Source organism: Eupeodes corollae, chromosome 3 (assembly GCF_945859685.1).
Source record: "Eupeodes corollae chromosome 3, idEupCoro1.1, whole genome shotgun sequence".
Lineage (NCBI taxonomy): Eukaryota > Metazoa > Arthropoda > Insecta > Diptera > Syrphidae > Eupeodes > Eupeodes corollae.
The window spans coordinates 39,787,342-39,800,955 of record NC_079149.1 but is presented as its reverse complement, the minus strand read 5'-3'; positions in this window follow the sequence as shown (position 1 = coordinate 39,800,955).

The following is a 13,614-nucleotide window of genomic DNA, read 5'->3' as shown; positions in this document are numbered from 1 at the left end:
TAAGAAAGCCAATGAAAGTTATTAAATTAAAAGAAAGAGAAAAAAGAGAACTTCTTGAAATTTGATTCTACTATTTTAAGTCCAGTTACTTTCTCATTTTAATGGAAGGAGCCATTGCGTTAAATTCGGTATTTATGATTAGCTTGGGTTCAAAATTAGGAAAATACAGTAAGCTTGAAATCTTAGAGCGTATTTATGTTGAAGAAACCAGCTCATCAAGGATAAAGTTGACAATATCAGCAAAAAAAAATCGAATGACTTTTGCTCTTCTGTCAATTTTCTCGCTAAGGTGCTTTCCAACCTTGAGGGTGGATCAATCAAATTATCGTCATAAACATCTAGAACAAAAATACGGGATTTGCGGAAACGGCTCTTTCTTTCCAGAGAAAAGACTACTTGACTAAAAAAAAACCATAAAAGATGTAATTGCTTCAAAATTTCTCAAAAACTAAAATATATTTGTGTATTTGATTTTTTGGTGTTCAATCAACAGCTGACAAAGACATTGATTGTTAAAACATATATTAATAACATATTACTCAATATCATAAGAAATTGAAAGAAAAACAGGGGTGGTATAGATACCCCATCCCATGCCATTTTGTTCTTCTTCACAATCAGAAGAAGAGATACCGGATTTAACGCATGGTGCAATGAATATGAATTCCGGAATTTTACGACAATATACTTAAGTTTTTTCAATTGAAAATAAAAGCTAAAAATGTTTCGCTGGAACACTCGGCTTATATAAAATTCTATGAGGGTGCTTTTGGTGTGATTTAATTTCAATTGAAAAACATGCTCTTAAATGTTGGCCATTATAAAAATCACGTACTCACAAAAACCGCTCATTCAGAGGTACTTAGAAATTCTCTTGGGCAGATATATGGACCTGTTTTCTCAGAAAAATAATTCACAGCAGCTAAAAATCCACATCAAAACAAAAATAAAACTCTAAGAACGAATTTCTTATGAAATCGATTAAAATGAAAACGTTTTATTTGTTTTTTTATTCTTCCGAAAAAGAACAAATTGAATTTATTTTATCCAAATAAAATCCTATTTCTGAAGAAAAATAAAAAAATAAAAGGACGATAAGTAATTTGTATCCATTTATAGACGTGTACTTGTGCTTGTAATTTTATATTTTAACAATATTTAACTTAAAAACAAAAAACGTTCTATAAATAACCAAATAATGAAATAAATTTGTTTTCAGTTGAAAAAGCTTAGTCTATTTTTGTGTGATTCATTTTTAATAGTTTATTTGGTAATATGTGGTTTTTATTTGATTGAAGCAAAAACAAATTACAAATTGTCCAAACGTTCGTTAAGGCAATCAATTTTTATCAGGCTCTTGAATCATTTATCATAAAATTACCTTTTTATTCGTCCTTGTTTGTTTGTTGGCTCAAAAGCATTGCAATTGCACTTGAAGAATAATTTCCCTGAAACATAAAAAAAGCAAACATATGAATGTCAGTCGGCAAATTTAAGCAAATAAAACCTGATTTAGGAGAAAGGAAACATAAAAAGTTGTTCAAACATATCCTTTAGCAATAAAAATAAAATATAAACAAAAACCAACAACAAATGCATACCTATAGATACATTACAGTTTCTACAGACAATGAGTATTAGAGTAAAAGATAAAGACAGTAAAGACTTCTTCGCGTACTAACCATCACCAGTCAGAGTCACCATCACCACCTCTCCGCACCCAACGAAAGAGACGACGACGACATTATATTACCGATAAATCTCCCCAGGATAATATTAAATAATGGCTGAATAGGATATGGGCCATATAAAAAACAATTGCTCCACCATTAGCCGGAAGCTGCAGAGTGGAGTAGCACAAAGCACAAAGGAAGGAGTTTTTCAAACGTACTAATATACCTCAATGTATTTATGTATGTTTGTGTGTGTTATACATTGTACATCTCGAGTAGGTACTTTTATAACGAAGGTATATTCAAGGATATACGGTTCGAATACCTCCCAGCAATCTGCCATTTTGGGTTTTTATTTCTTTGTGCTTCCTTTCTTTTTTTTGTTTTATATTTTGTTGTTTTTATTTCCCACTTCAAAGATGTTCGGGATAAAGGGAAATCATCATGTGTGTCCTATATATCTGCCATGTAGCCATCAATTGTTGGAGGACTTGTCAAAATTAGCAAATAATAAAAACTCAAGGTCGACAGACGAAAAAGGAAGTAAAAAAGAAAAAGCACTTATACTTGTTTCTTTTTATACGTATACATTTTATTTTGGGGAGAAAGATGCTTTTTAAAAGAAATCTGCCAACGTCATTTATTTTATTCTTTCTTTTAGCCTCCTTAAAGCAGATATACCGACTTATATAGCTATGTACATACAACAACAAGAAAAAAAAAGGATACCTATCTCATACTCAAGCTTATCAACGTTTTCTTTGATATAGCGTGAGATTGAGGTGAGTGGGAGCTATTTCCCAGAAAACACCTAATACGGTGTTTTATTGCAGGGAATAAAAATATTCGCACATAAATGTAAAAGGACAACATGTGTAAGGACCCCTGGGAGATTTGAGATTATAACGATTGATTGCTTTTTCTTGAATTGTACAGGCGGCAGCGGAGGCAAGGCGGTGATGGCTGGACAGACAGACAGTGTAAGGGCATTTGATAATAATTTGCAATGCTCCAATCAATTAAGATACATTTTTTGAAGGTTAAATAAATGTTATTGCGGGAAAAGAACTTCAAAAAAGGAATCTTTCGTGATATATATTCTGCGTGCTGTAATGCTGCATTTTTTCTGAACAATATTCTTAAGGTTCAAAATAGTGTCATTAGACTAAGGGAGCTCTTTGATCATTTTGATAGTTACAATAATAATTAAAAAGACTTGTTCCTAACCTTGGCTCTGAACAGAAGGGGAAATACTGAAAACAAATGTTTGTCTTTTTAACCCATGAACTTTCAATTACATATTGAACAAATTAACACAATCATAACTTTTAATTCTTTTTCTAAGCAGATAATATAGGCACCTTGAAGTTTGAGGTTTTTTGGCTTAAAGTTTGCGTTTTTAATTGTTTTTTATTTTGTTTGCTCAATTTTCAATATTATTCTTGAACTCACATGAAGTTTGCAAAGCTTTTATCTCATCAAAAATATTTCAATGTTTTATAACAAAACAATATTTATATTCATATGACGCAAGTTTATTTTTAACTTCCCATAGGAAGTTATTGTAATGGGTCCGATTTGTCAAAGTGAAAATTTTGACATATCTCGACGTTTCAAGGTCCTTAGATGGGGCTCTCAAGAAAATTGCGTGGGTGTTTTTTTTACCTTATCAGTTTCAAAAAAAGGTAAAAATTTTGGTTAACCGAAAATATCTTAAGAAACAAAAACTCTAGAGAAAAACTCTTGAATTAAATTTTATATAATATATTGTAACGTGATATCAAAGAAGTATATTTTTTGAAAAAAATCCTTTTAACGGTTTTTTTTATAAATAACAAAATTTATCACCTCCAAAATTTTACGACTAAAATATGATTTGACCTCCAAACCAATTTTGTGCAACGAAGAATAATGTTTTTGACATCTAATCAAATTTTGAGAAAAATCGAATTGACAGTTTTTTTATAAAAAATAAAAAACTAAAAAAACCAATACTCAAAGTTGGTAAAAATTGAATATCGATTCAAATATCTTTTTTTAAAAACTTGAAATTTAGGATTACAACTTATTTTATCTTATAATAAATATTTTTTCCAACATTCGATAAAATTTTGAAAAAAAAAATCGAACTGACAGTTTTTTTTTTACAAAAAATAAAACTCTAAAAATCAATACTAAAACTTGGTAAAAATTTACTTTCGACTAAGATAGCTTTACGAAAATTAAAAATATTGGCTTCAAACTAATTTTATTTCATAGAAAATATTGTTTTCGATATTCAATAATTTTTATATAAAAATCCAACAGTCCGTTTTTTCATTAAAAATAAAATCTACAAAAAATAGTAAGCAAATTTGGTAAAAATTTACAGAGTACGTATAGACAAACTTTTAGGTAAGACAAATCGACAGACGGGATGGGAAGTTATAAGTGTAGGCCGCATCACATTCTCTTTTTCTATTTTATTCTTCAATAAAATATTTAGAAGTTACAGCTGAGCTACCGTAATTACACAATGGTGCTTCAGCTAATAACTGTAGTGTTATTACTCCTCTATCATACATACTTTTTTTTTAAGATTATTTTGAAGTTGAAAAATTCTTTTTTACCCCAACTTTCAAATTGAAAGTTTCTGTTAACTATGTTACTGTCAACAAACGAAGATAAGATTTGTTCCCAATCAAGAAACACGTAGCAAAATATTGCTATACCAAATTGTTGAAATTTCGAAAATCTCGGTTTTTGGCGTACAACTTTTATTGGTCTTTTCGTTAATTTTTTTCGGAGCTGTTGTTTTACACTAAATTAGTTTCTAGAAATTCAAGTCCTTTGTTTTTATTTATTGGTATTGATTTAAAAATAGTTTTTTTTTATCAATTTTAGCAAACCCCAAAATAAGTGTTTATGACGAAATTTTTGAAATAGAAATATATATTTTTTGATATAAATTCTAATATATAAAATTCTCCTGTCACAGTGTTAGTTGCCACACTCATCCGAAACGGCTTAACCAATTTCGATGAAATTTTGCATATACATTCTGCGGGTCTGGGAATAGGCTTTTATTTATTTTTTATATTCCTAAGTGCTATGGTTTAATTGCATCAACATCGTTTACGGTGCAACGATGTTACGATAGTATTCAGTAACTTCATGTACAATAAAGCATTGATTGCTATTGAGGATCTTTGCGTTTCCAACTTACCACTCAGTCATTTCGGTATGCATTTACCAATAATAGACATTGAATTGAATCGTGAACTACAAAACATACTGTAGAAATGGCAGCGATTGTTGCTCGCAATGTCCCACTTATGAATGAAGAACAACGAACCATTTTTGACCACATCATGTTTGTTCGCAGTTTCGGCAGGTAAAGGTGGACTCTTTTTTTTTTTGGGGCACCAGGTGGAAATGACACAACGTTCCTTATTTAGCTAATTTTTGCTAAAATGTTATCAAAAAAGTACAACTGAAAGGCTACGGAAAAGTTACTACAGATGAAACTGGATGTATAAAATTACCGGTCGATTTCTGCACGATTAACGATTCACTAGATGCTCTCATTGACCAGATATTTTCCGGTGTACATAGACAATATACAAATCATCAGTGGAAGGCATTAAGAACAATTTTAGCAGCAAGAAATGTAGATTTCAACTAATTAAATCTCAAGATACATACAACATTTGTTACCGGGAGACTTGGTGTTATACAAATCTATTGATAAAGTTTGTGAAGCTACCGAAGCTGTAAATTACCCAACTGAATGTTTGAACTCATTCACCTCTCAATTTGACAACACGTGAAAATTCTAAGAGACTAAATATTGCTCAACAAACTGTGGCACGGAATTTGAAAAATATCGCTCAGGGATGCCATAAAAGACAATCTCAGTAGAAGATCTTTTATTTTGGTACTGTACAGTCGGTCGTCGAAATCGGCTCAGGACTTCAGTGGACCTAAAAAACCTTAAAAAGGCTCGTAAAAGCTGGACTTAGCACTTAATCCGTTACAATAGCCGGATTTTCTAAAAAGAGTCAAAGAAAAACGATTGTTCTGGGTTCAGGAGCACATTGAACTCAAGACATGTGGAACAAGGGTCTTATAAAGCAACACTTTTGTCCCTCGAGAGAGGACTTTACCATCAATTGCTTTCTTATTCCAAAAAAACAGCTGTTAGCAAGAGTTATTCTGCGTTTGATCTCAGCGCGGGTGTTGTTTGCTGCGCTTACAGCGGAGCCTAGGTAGACGAAGTCCTTGACTACCTCAAAGTTACGTCTGTCGATGGTAACGTTTTGACCAAGACGTCGGTGTTGTATGTCCTTAATTGACGACAGCATGTACTTTGTTTTGCCCTCATTAACCGCTAAACCCATTTTTGACGCCTCTGCCTCAATACTAACAAAAGCTCCATTTACTTAACTCTAAATTCTTTCGATTATGTCAATGTCATCAGCATATGCCAGTAATTGGACACACGATAGTTCCTGTAGTGTTGACGTGTGAGTTCTGCACTATTCTTACAAGCACGATATTAAAAATCACATGACAACGCAACACCTTGTCTAAAACCTTTTTCGACATCGAAAGGTTCTGTTAAGTTGTTTCCAACCTTTATGGAGCAGCGTGAATTCTCCATGATCATTCTGCACAAACGAAAGAGTTTGGCAGGGATGCCAAAACTACACATGGCTCTATACAGCTCGTCCCTGTAGATGCTGTCATATGCGGCCTTGAAATCGATGAAAAGATGGTGGGTGTTCTTGGGTTTTTTCCAGGATCTGCCGTAATGTAAATATTTGAACTGTCGACTTCTCTCGTCTAAAACCACACTGATAAGGACTTATCAGGTTGTTGACAATGGGCTTTAGAAGTTCACATATTTTGGCTGAGAAGCTTTTGTAAGCGATATTAAGTAGACTGATCCCTTTATAGTTGGTGCAGTTTAGAAGGTCTCCGTTTTTATGAATCGGGCAAACAATACTGAGGTTCCATTCATCGGGCATGCTTTCTTCCGACCTTATCTTACAGATAAGTTGGTGCATGCATTGCTGAGAAGCAATAAAAAAAACTGCACCAATAATCTTTAATCCTTAAAAATGTGGCAAGTACCTTAAAAACTAATTTTTTGGTATTTTTTGCTTCCGATCATTTCAGAAAAAACTCGAAATTCTTATTTTATCATAAAATGATTGGAACAGCATAATAAAACAAAAGCTCTTTACATAATATGTTGTTTCAACACATTATACAAAATCGAAAAAAAAAATTGACTAACATTTTTCGAACGGCACTATATAAATAAATAAGTTAAGAAATAAAAAGGTACGTTTAAACAAACATTGCATAAATAATGAACAAATGGAAAATATATTAACAATTTAACGACTTATATTAAAACATACGAACAATTATTCAAAGAAACAAAAACATATCGGAAAAATATTTAATGAATTAATTGATTAATAAACGGATTTTCAGAGATTTCACAATTAAGCTAGAAGGTGTTAGTATTATTAATTCTTAGAGAAATCAATTTAACATTTGCCTTCTGCGGTGGAATGATGTCGTAGAAAGTTAAGCATCATTTTTAGATATTTGTTTTGTGATGTTTTGCACATTTCCCTCAAACCTGATATCACAGTAATACACAGAAGTATTACTTCGAATACTACTGTTTTAAATAATCATTTTATTGTCTTCTCTAAGGCAGAACTTCCTATTTCTAAAAGCATACAAAATATTTATAGCAATGCTAATTGTTTGAAAAGTTCTGGCAATATGTATTTTTCATTCATGCGATGAAAAGGTGCCTTTATCATCCGCAAATATGGCTGACAACCTAGTAATATAGGAATATCAGAAGTATAAATATTATACAGTAAAGGATCTAGCACTGATCCTTGTGGAACATTATAGTTGACTTGATAACAGTTAGACAAATAGTTGTTGACGAAAAAAACTAAAGTAACGATTGGACAAAATAGTTTGGATAATTTTTACAAAATACGAAGGAAATCTGAAATATACCATCTTGCGAATAATTCCATCGTGCTTAACTGAGTAAAATCCCTTTTCTATATTATTAAGTAAAATAAGCCCAGTCGATTTGCCAAGAGATCGATTTTTCTTAATCTGTTTACAGACTTTAAAAAGCTGATGAGTAGTACTGTAATGAGTTTTTAATCCAAATTGCTTATCATCAATGAAGTATAATATTTTACATTTCAAAATTTTGTCTAAAACTTTACTTATAAAACTGAGCAAACTTATTGAACGAAAGCTTGTTGGAAGAGTTTAAGAATCGGTATTAATTTTGAATATTTCTAATCCAATGCAAAAAAAGAGGCTGGGATGCGACCCACACTGATAACTTCCCATCCCGTCTGTAGATTTGTCTTGCTTAAAAGTTTGTCTATATGTGCTCGTATCAATTTTTACCAAATTTGCTTACTATTTTTTGTAGATTTTATTTTTTATGAAAAATCGGACTGTTGAATTTTTATATAAAAATTACTAAATATCGAAAACAATATTTTCTGTGAAATAAAATAAGTTTGAAGCCAATACTTTTAATTTTTGAAAAGCTATTTGAGCCGAAAGTAAATTTTTACCAAGTTTTAGTATAGTTTTTTTTAGAGTTTTATTTTTTGTAAAAAAAACTGTCAATTCGAATTTTTTAAAAATTTTACCAAATGTTGAAAACAATATTTCTTATAAGATAAAATTAGTTTAAAGCCAATATTTAAAATTTTTGAAGAGATATTTGAGTCGAAAATCAATTTTTACCAACTTTTATACATTTTTGTTTAGGTTTTTATTTTTTGTAAAAAAAACTGTCAATTCGATTTTTCTCAACATTTTTCAAAAAGTTGAAAACAATATTTCTTATAAGATAAAATAAGCTTGAAGCCTAAATTTCAAGTTTTTGAAAAGATATTTGAATCGATATTCAATTTTTATCAACTTTGAGTAATGTTTTTTTAGATTTTTATTTTTTATAAAAAAAACTGTCAATTTAATTTTTCTCAAAATTTTATCAGATGCCAAAAACATTATCCTTCGTTGCACAAAATTGTTTTGGAGATGAAATCATATTTCAGTCGTAAAATTTTTGAGGTGACACATTTTTTTTTTCAGTTTTATTGATTTATAAAAAAGCCGTTATATTGATTTTTTTCAAAAAATATACCTGTTTGGTATCACGTTACAATATATTATATAAAATTTAATTCAAGTCTCTAGCGTTTTTGGTTCGTAAGATATTTAGGGTTAACCAAAATTTTCACCTTTTTTTCAAACTGCTATGGTAAAAAAACCACCCACGCAATTTTCTTGAGAGCCCTTTCTGCATCTTTCTGTATTATTATCTGTATAACAAAATGTATTTGAAGTTGATATCTCTAGCTGTTCTTGACCTATGTAGGACGAAAAAAACGTCGCGAACGTACGAACGTACGTACACACGCACGCACAGACATCTTTCTAAAAACTTTTATTTCGACTCTAGGGACCTTGAAACGTCGAAAAATGTCAAAATTTTCAATTTGACAAATCGGACCCATTATAATAACTACCTATTGGAAGTTAAAAATATTGCGTTTTGAGACACGAGTTTATCAAAAACATAAGAAATTCGAGCTTTTGGTAGTATTTTTAAGATACATGTTACTTAGTCCATCTGATTTTTTAACTCTTTAGTTTGAAACGATGTATTTAAAATCCGAATTGCATATAAACTAAACCCTATAAGTTTCAGTGATTTGTGAATGAACTGTATTTGCTGTTTCACTCACTACCATATTTATATGACCATTACTAAGGTTTTGAGATACACAATGATTTTTCAAAAAGGTTGTTGCAAAGACATTGGCTTTATTTGATTCCTAATAAACAAGTTCATAATAATTCAAAGTTAAGTATTTGTCTGTTTTAGTTTTGAGTGGTTTGGTTATGTTCCAAAAATTTTTGCCATAGCTGATATCTTTGTTAACCAAAAAAAATTGTTTACGAAGTGAATGCATTTTTTCTGCTTCTTAATTGAAGGTATTCCAAATTAGTTTCTCAAGCCTTTATCCACAAACTTAATCAAAAAACCTAAACCTTTTGGAGACTTTTTAATGCAAACAAATTTTTTTGAATTTAATAATGGAGGAATATAATGCTGTTTTTGCTAATTAAGTGATTTAATCAGGACTTGATTCTAAAATCCATTCCCCCTTAAACTTGTCATGGTCTCTTGACGGTAAGTTAGAAACACAATCACCGCCTACACCACAAATTAAATAGGAGACATTAAAAAGTTATTTTGGGCTATACATTTTTTGGTAAAAACAGTTTTGAAGTCCTTGATTGGTTTGTTAACAACATTCAAATGTTAAACTTATATCTATAAACAGTAAACAATTCTTTACTAAAAACATTTATAAAGTAATGTAAACATAAAAAAATGCTCAAACAAATTTAATAAATGTAAACTTGCTTGAGATATTAAATGGTATTTAAATTTGTGAAGCCTAACTCAATACTAGGTTTATTCTTAAATCTTGAAATAAAGAAACTATTTTATTTTATTTTATTTTATTTTATTTTATTTATTTTAGTTATCCATTTAATTTTTATTTTTATTGTAAAACAATATTAATTAATTAACCTATTCAAAAAGGACACTTTTGACCATTTCCATAGGTATTTTGTGTTCAAATAAATTTCAAAAAAAAACATTTTTTTCTAATATCGATTTGGATTTGATGTTTTACATCACTAAAAGCAAACTATTTTAAAGGCACTATCATAAATCTATGAAGTGCGATTTCCACTATAAATAGTGCATTTCACATCTAAACTTGTATTAACTTAATTCTATTGATTCACATTCAGTTATTCTCTTAAAAAAAAAGAGAATTAACAGATAAACAGAATTGTTAAAATAAATCAATAATTTTCTCAGCAAAAAAGTGCTGCTAATGCCCTCTGTATCCTTAACTGACTCACATACATTAACAACACCAACGTAATGAAATATGTTTTGGAGACTATAAATAGACACATATGAAGTTAAAAATAAAAAAAATATTTAAAGGATATTCGCAAATAATAGAATTGCACAACGCGAAAGGTGTGCAAAAACAAAAATTAGCAAAAAGACAAAAATAATACCAACGAGATTGTAGCCTAACTCGTTACTTTTTGTTGTGTTATTTTTTTGGCGTGATAACGAAGCAAATAGCAAAATATATGAAAAAGCTGTCAACGCTGCGCCCGCTGCCGCCTTCATGCTGCCAATCTGAACCGCTGCTTCACGAAACCACTGCCACCATTAAAATGTCGCTGCCGATAGCTTTTTAAATTTCTCTTCTCATATACCTAGTCCTATATTCGTCCTATAATAGTCCTATAGTCCTAGGAAGGTACATATTCTAGTACATTGACTATGGGACTAGATACAGCACAAAAAATGAGAGTGGTATTTCATGTTGGTGTTCTTATATTGCCAGCCAAACAGCAAAACAAACTCAAATACAAAAAAGAAGCCTTACATACGAAGGTAAGGTGTCGTCGTAGATAGGTACATAGATGGGTACGAATGTGGCTGTTGCTGTGGCATGGCATATTCTATTCTAGACCAGTGGAACGTTTGGTTGCTTGCAGCAAAGCCGATAACCATGGCAAAACATTTGGTTATGAGGACACGAGATAGCTATAGGTGGTAGAGACTATAGAGACTAGAGACTCTATAAGAGAGGTAAACGAGAAACTGACGATGGTGCTCATAACATTGTTAGAAGTAACATAAAGGATTCAGAATTCTGATGTCGGTGTTATTTTTTGTTTGTTTTCGGATTCCTTTGATTTATGAGCCGTCAAAAGGAGCAACGCTACGCTATATACGTTTTATGAACTCTCAAACTCACCGAATTACAAGTCAGGAATTCCTATTTTTCGTTAGAAGCTTGTCGCTGTCGTCATACTCGTTCTCGTCCTGTGTCGTATCTTGTTCTATAGAGGACATACCCTACATTCATATACGAGTATACCTTTTTGTAAATACATATCACAGCTATTCGCATTTTATGTTTTGTACTTTGTCACTATCAAAGCTCGCGGTGGTGGCTATGTTCTAATCCAGATTGTGCGGTGGGAGATTTTGAAAGTTGGACTTTTCCCATCAACTTTGTGGTTAGGTTGAGTTGAGTTGAGTTTCTTGAAACTAGGATTACCTGACAAAATGTCATAATCATACTAGGAACGAATATATTATGTACACATGCACAACAAAAGAGATTAAATGACATTCTACTTGAAATACGATTTTGTTTTTTTATTTTTTGGGTGAAACCCAAAGAGATTTTTAAAAGATTGTCAATGTCAGAATCAAATGAGAATCAAAAACGAACAAGAACAACAAAATGGAGCAAGATTTAAATAGAATTACTTTCGTGAATGACCCAATTGAATTGCCCACAAAAAAAAAAAGTAGGAGGAAAAGAAATAGCCAGCCAACATTATTAGCATTGACCAAAATGACCGCCATCTACTAAACCGCTTTATCGCACAAAGCTACAAATATACATAACATACATATGCAGAAATATATTTCTTGATATATTAAAACATTTAAATTTGTCTCTTTTGGAGTTGGTCCAAATTTTCAAATATGTTTCTATACATAAAAGTATTTCAAGTTTTTTGTCGGTGCAAAATCCTTTGATCGCTTGTCAACATTTCTATTAAGGATATTATCTTGGCTTTTATGAAAAAAAGAAGATGTGAAGTTTATTTTAATTCATTTTTATCGTTTTTCTTTGACATTTGGCTGAGGAATCGATTTGGCAGAAGCAACTAAAAACTTAAACCTTGATTTCAAAATTTAAAATTCAATAAATCTAGGTTCCGTAGAAAGCATCTGCTTGTTAAAGATTCAAGGGAATGTTGGAATAAATTATTTGTCAAGTAAGATCCTTTCACCAAGCATTTCTTTAGTTTTTCTATACGTTGTTAGTTAAATTTTAAAAGGTAAGTGTCCTTAAAAATCTATAAAGTTAAACATCCATTCAGATATGATCAAATCAAGCTGTTCACAAAATTTGACCTCTGTTGGATTTCTTTTTAAGCACATATCAGCAAATTTTTGGTTAAAAGGTTCAACACAAAATTAAAATAACTGTCTGCTGTAAGCCCTGACAGCTAAAACTGAGCTTATACAGGGTTATTCAGCGGTGTCAGATAGCATAATATTGGTGGCCAGTTGATATCGCCACGACGAGACATTACGCTGCTAGGAATTGTTTCTTGCAACGAAGCCATATTCGGCATATAGCACCGTCTTGTTAAAACCACATATTCTACAATTCGTATTCAACCGTTTGTTGACTGACGTACCAGAATGTCCAACTTCAAATAAAATCTCTATATCAGAAATATATGATACTGACGCCCAACGAGACTTTTAAGTACCATTAATTTTCGAGCTCGGTCCCTAGCTAGCTGTCTCCAGTTTCGCACGCCAAGTTGGTTGAGGTCCTCTCCCACCTGGGTGCGCCACCTGAGTCGCGGTCTTCCTCTACTGCGCCGGCCGTCCCTCGGGATTGGATTCGAAGACCTTCCGGGCTGGAGCGTTAATATCCATTCGCTCTACATGACCTACCCATCTAAGCCGTTGGGCTTTAATTTTGCTAACTAGGTCAATGTGGCTGTACAGCCCGTATAGTTCGTCATTATATCTTCTCTTCTATTTTCCATTTATGCATACCGGACCAAAAATTACCCTATGAATTTTTTTCTCGAAGCATTTTAAGTCGCTCTTATCTTTCTTTGACAGCGTTCAATCCTCAGCGCCATAAATGAGGACCGGGATGATGAGTGTCTTATAGATGGTTATTTTAGATGCTCGAGATAGGACTTTACTTCTTAATTGCCTTCTAAGTCCAAAGAAGTA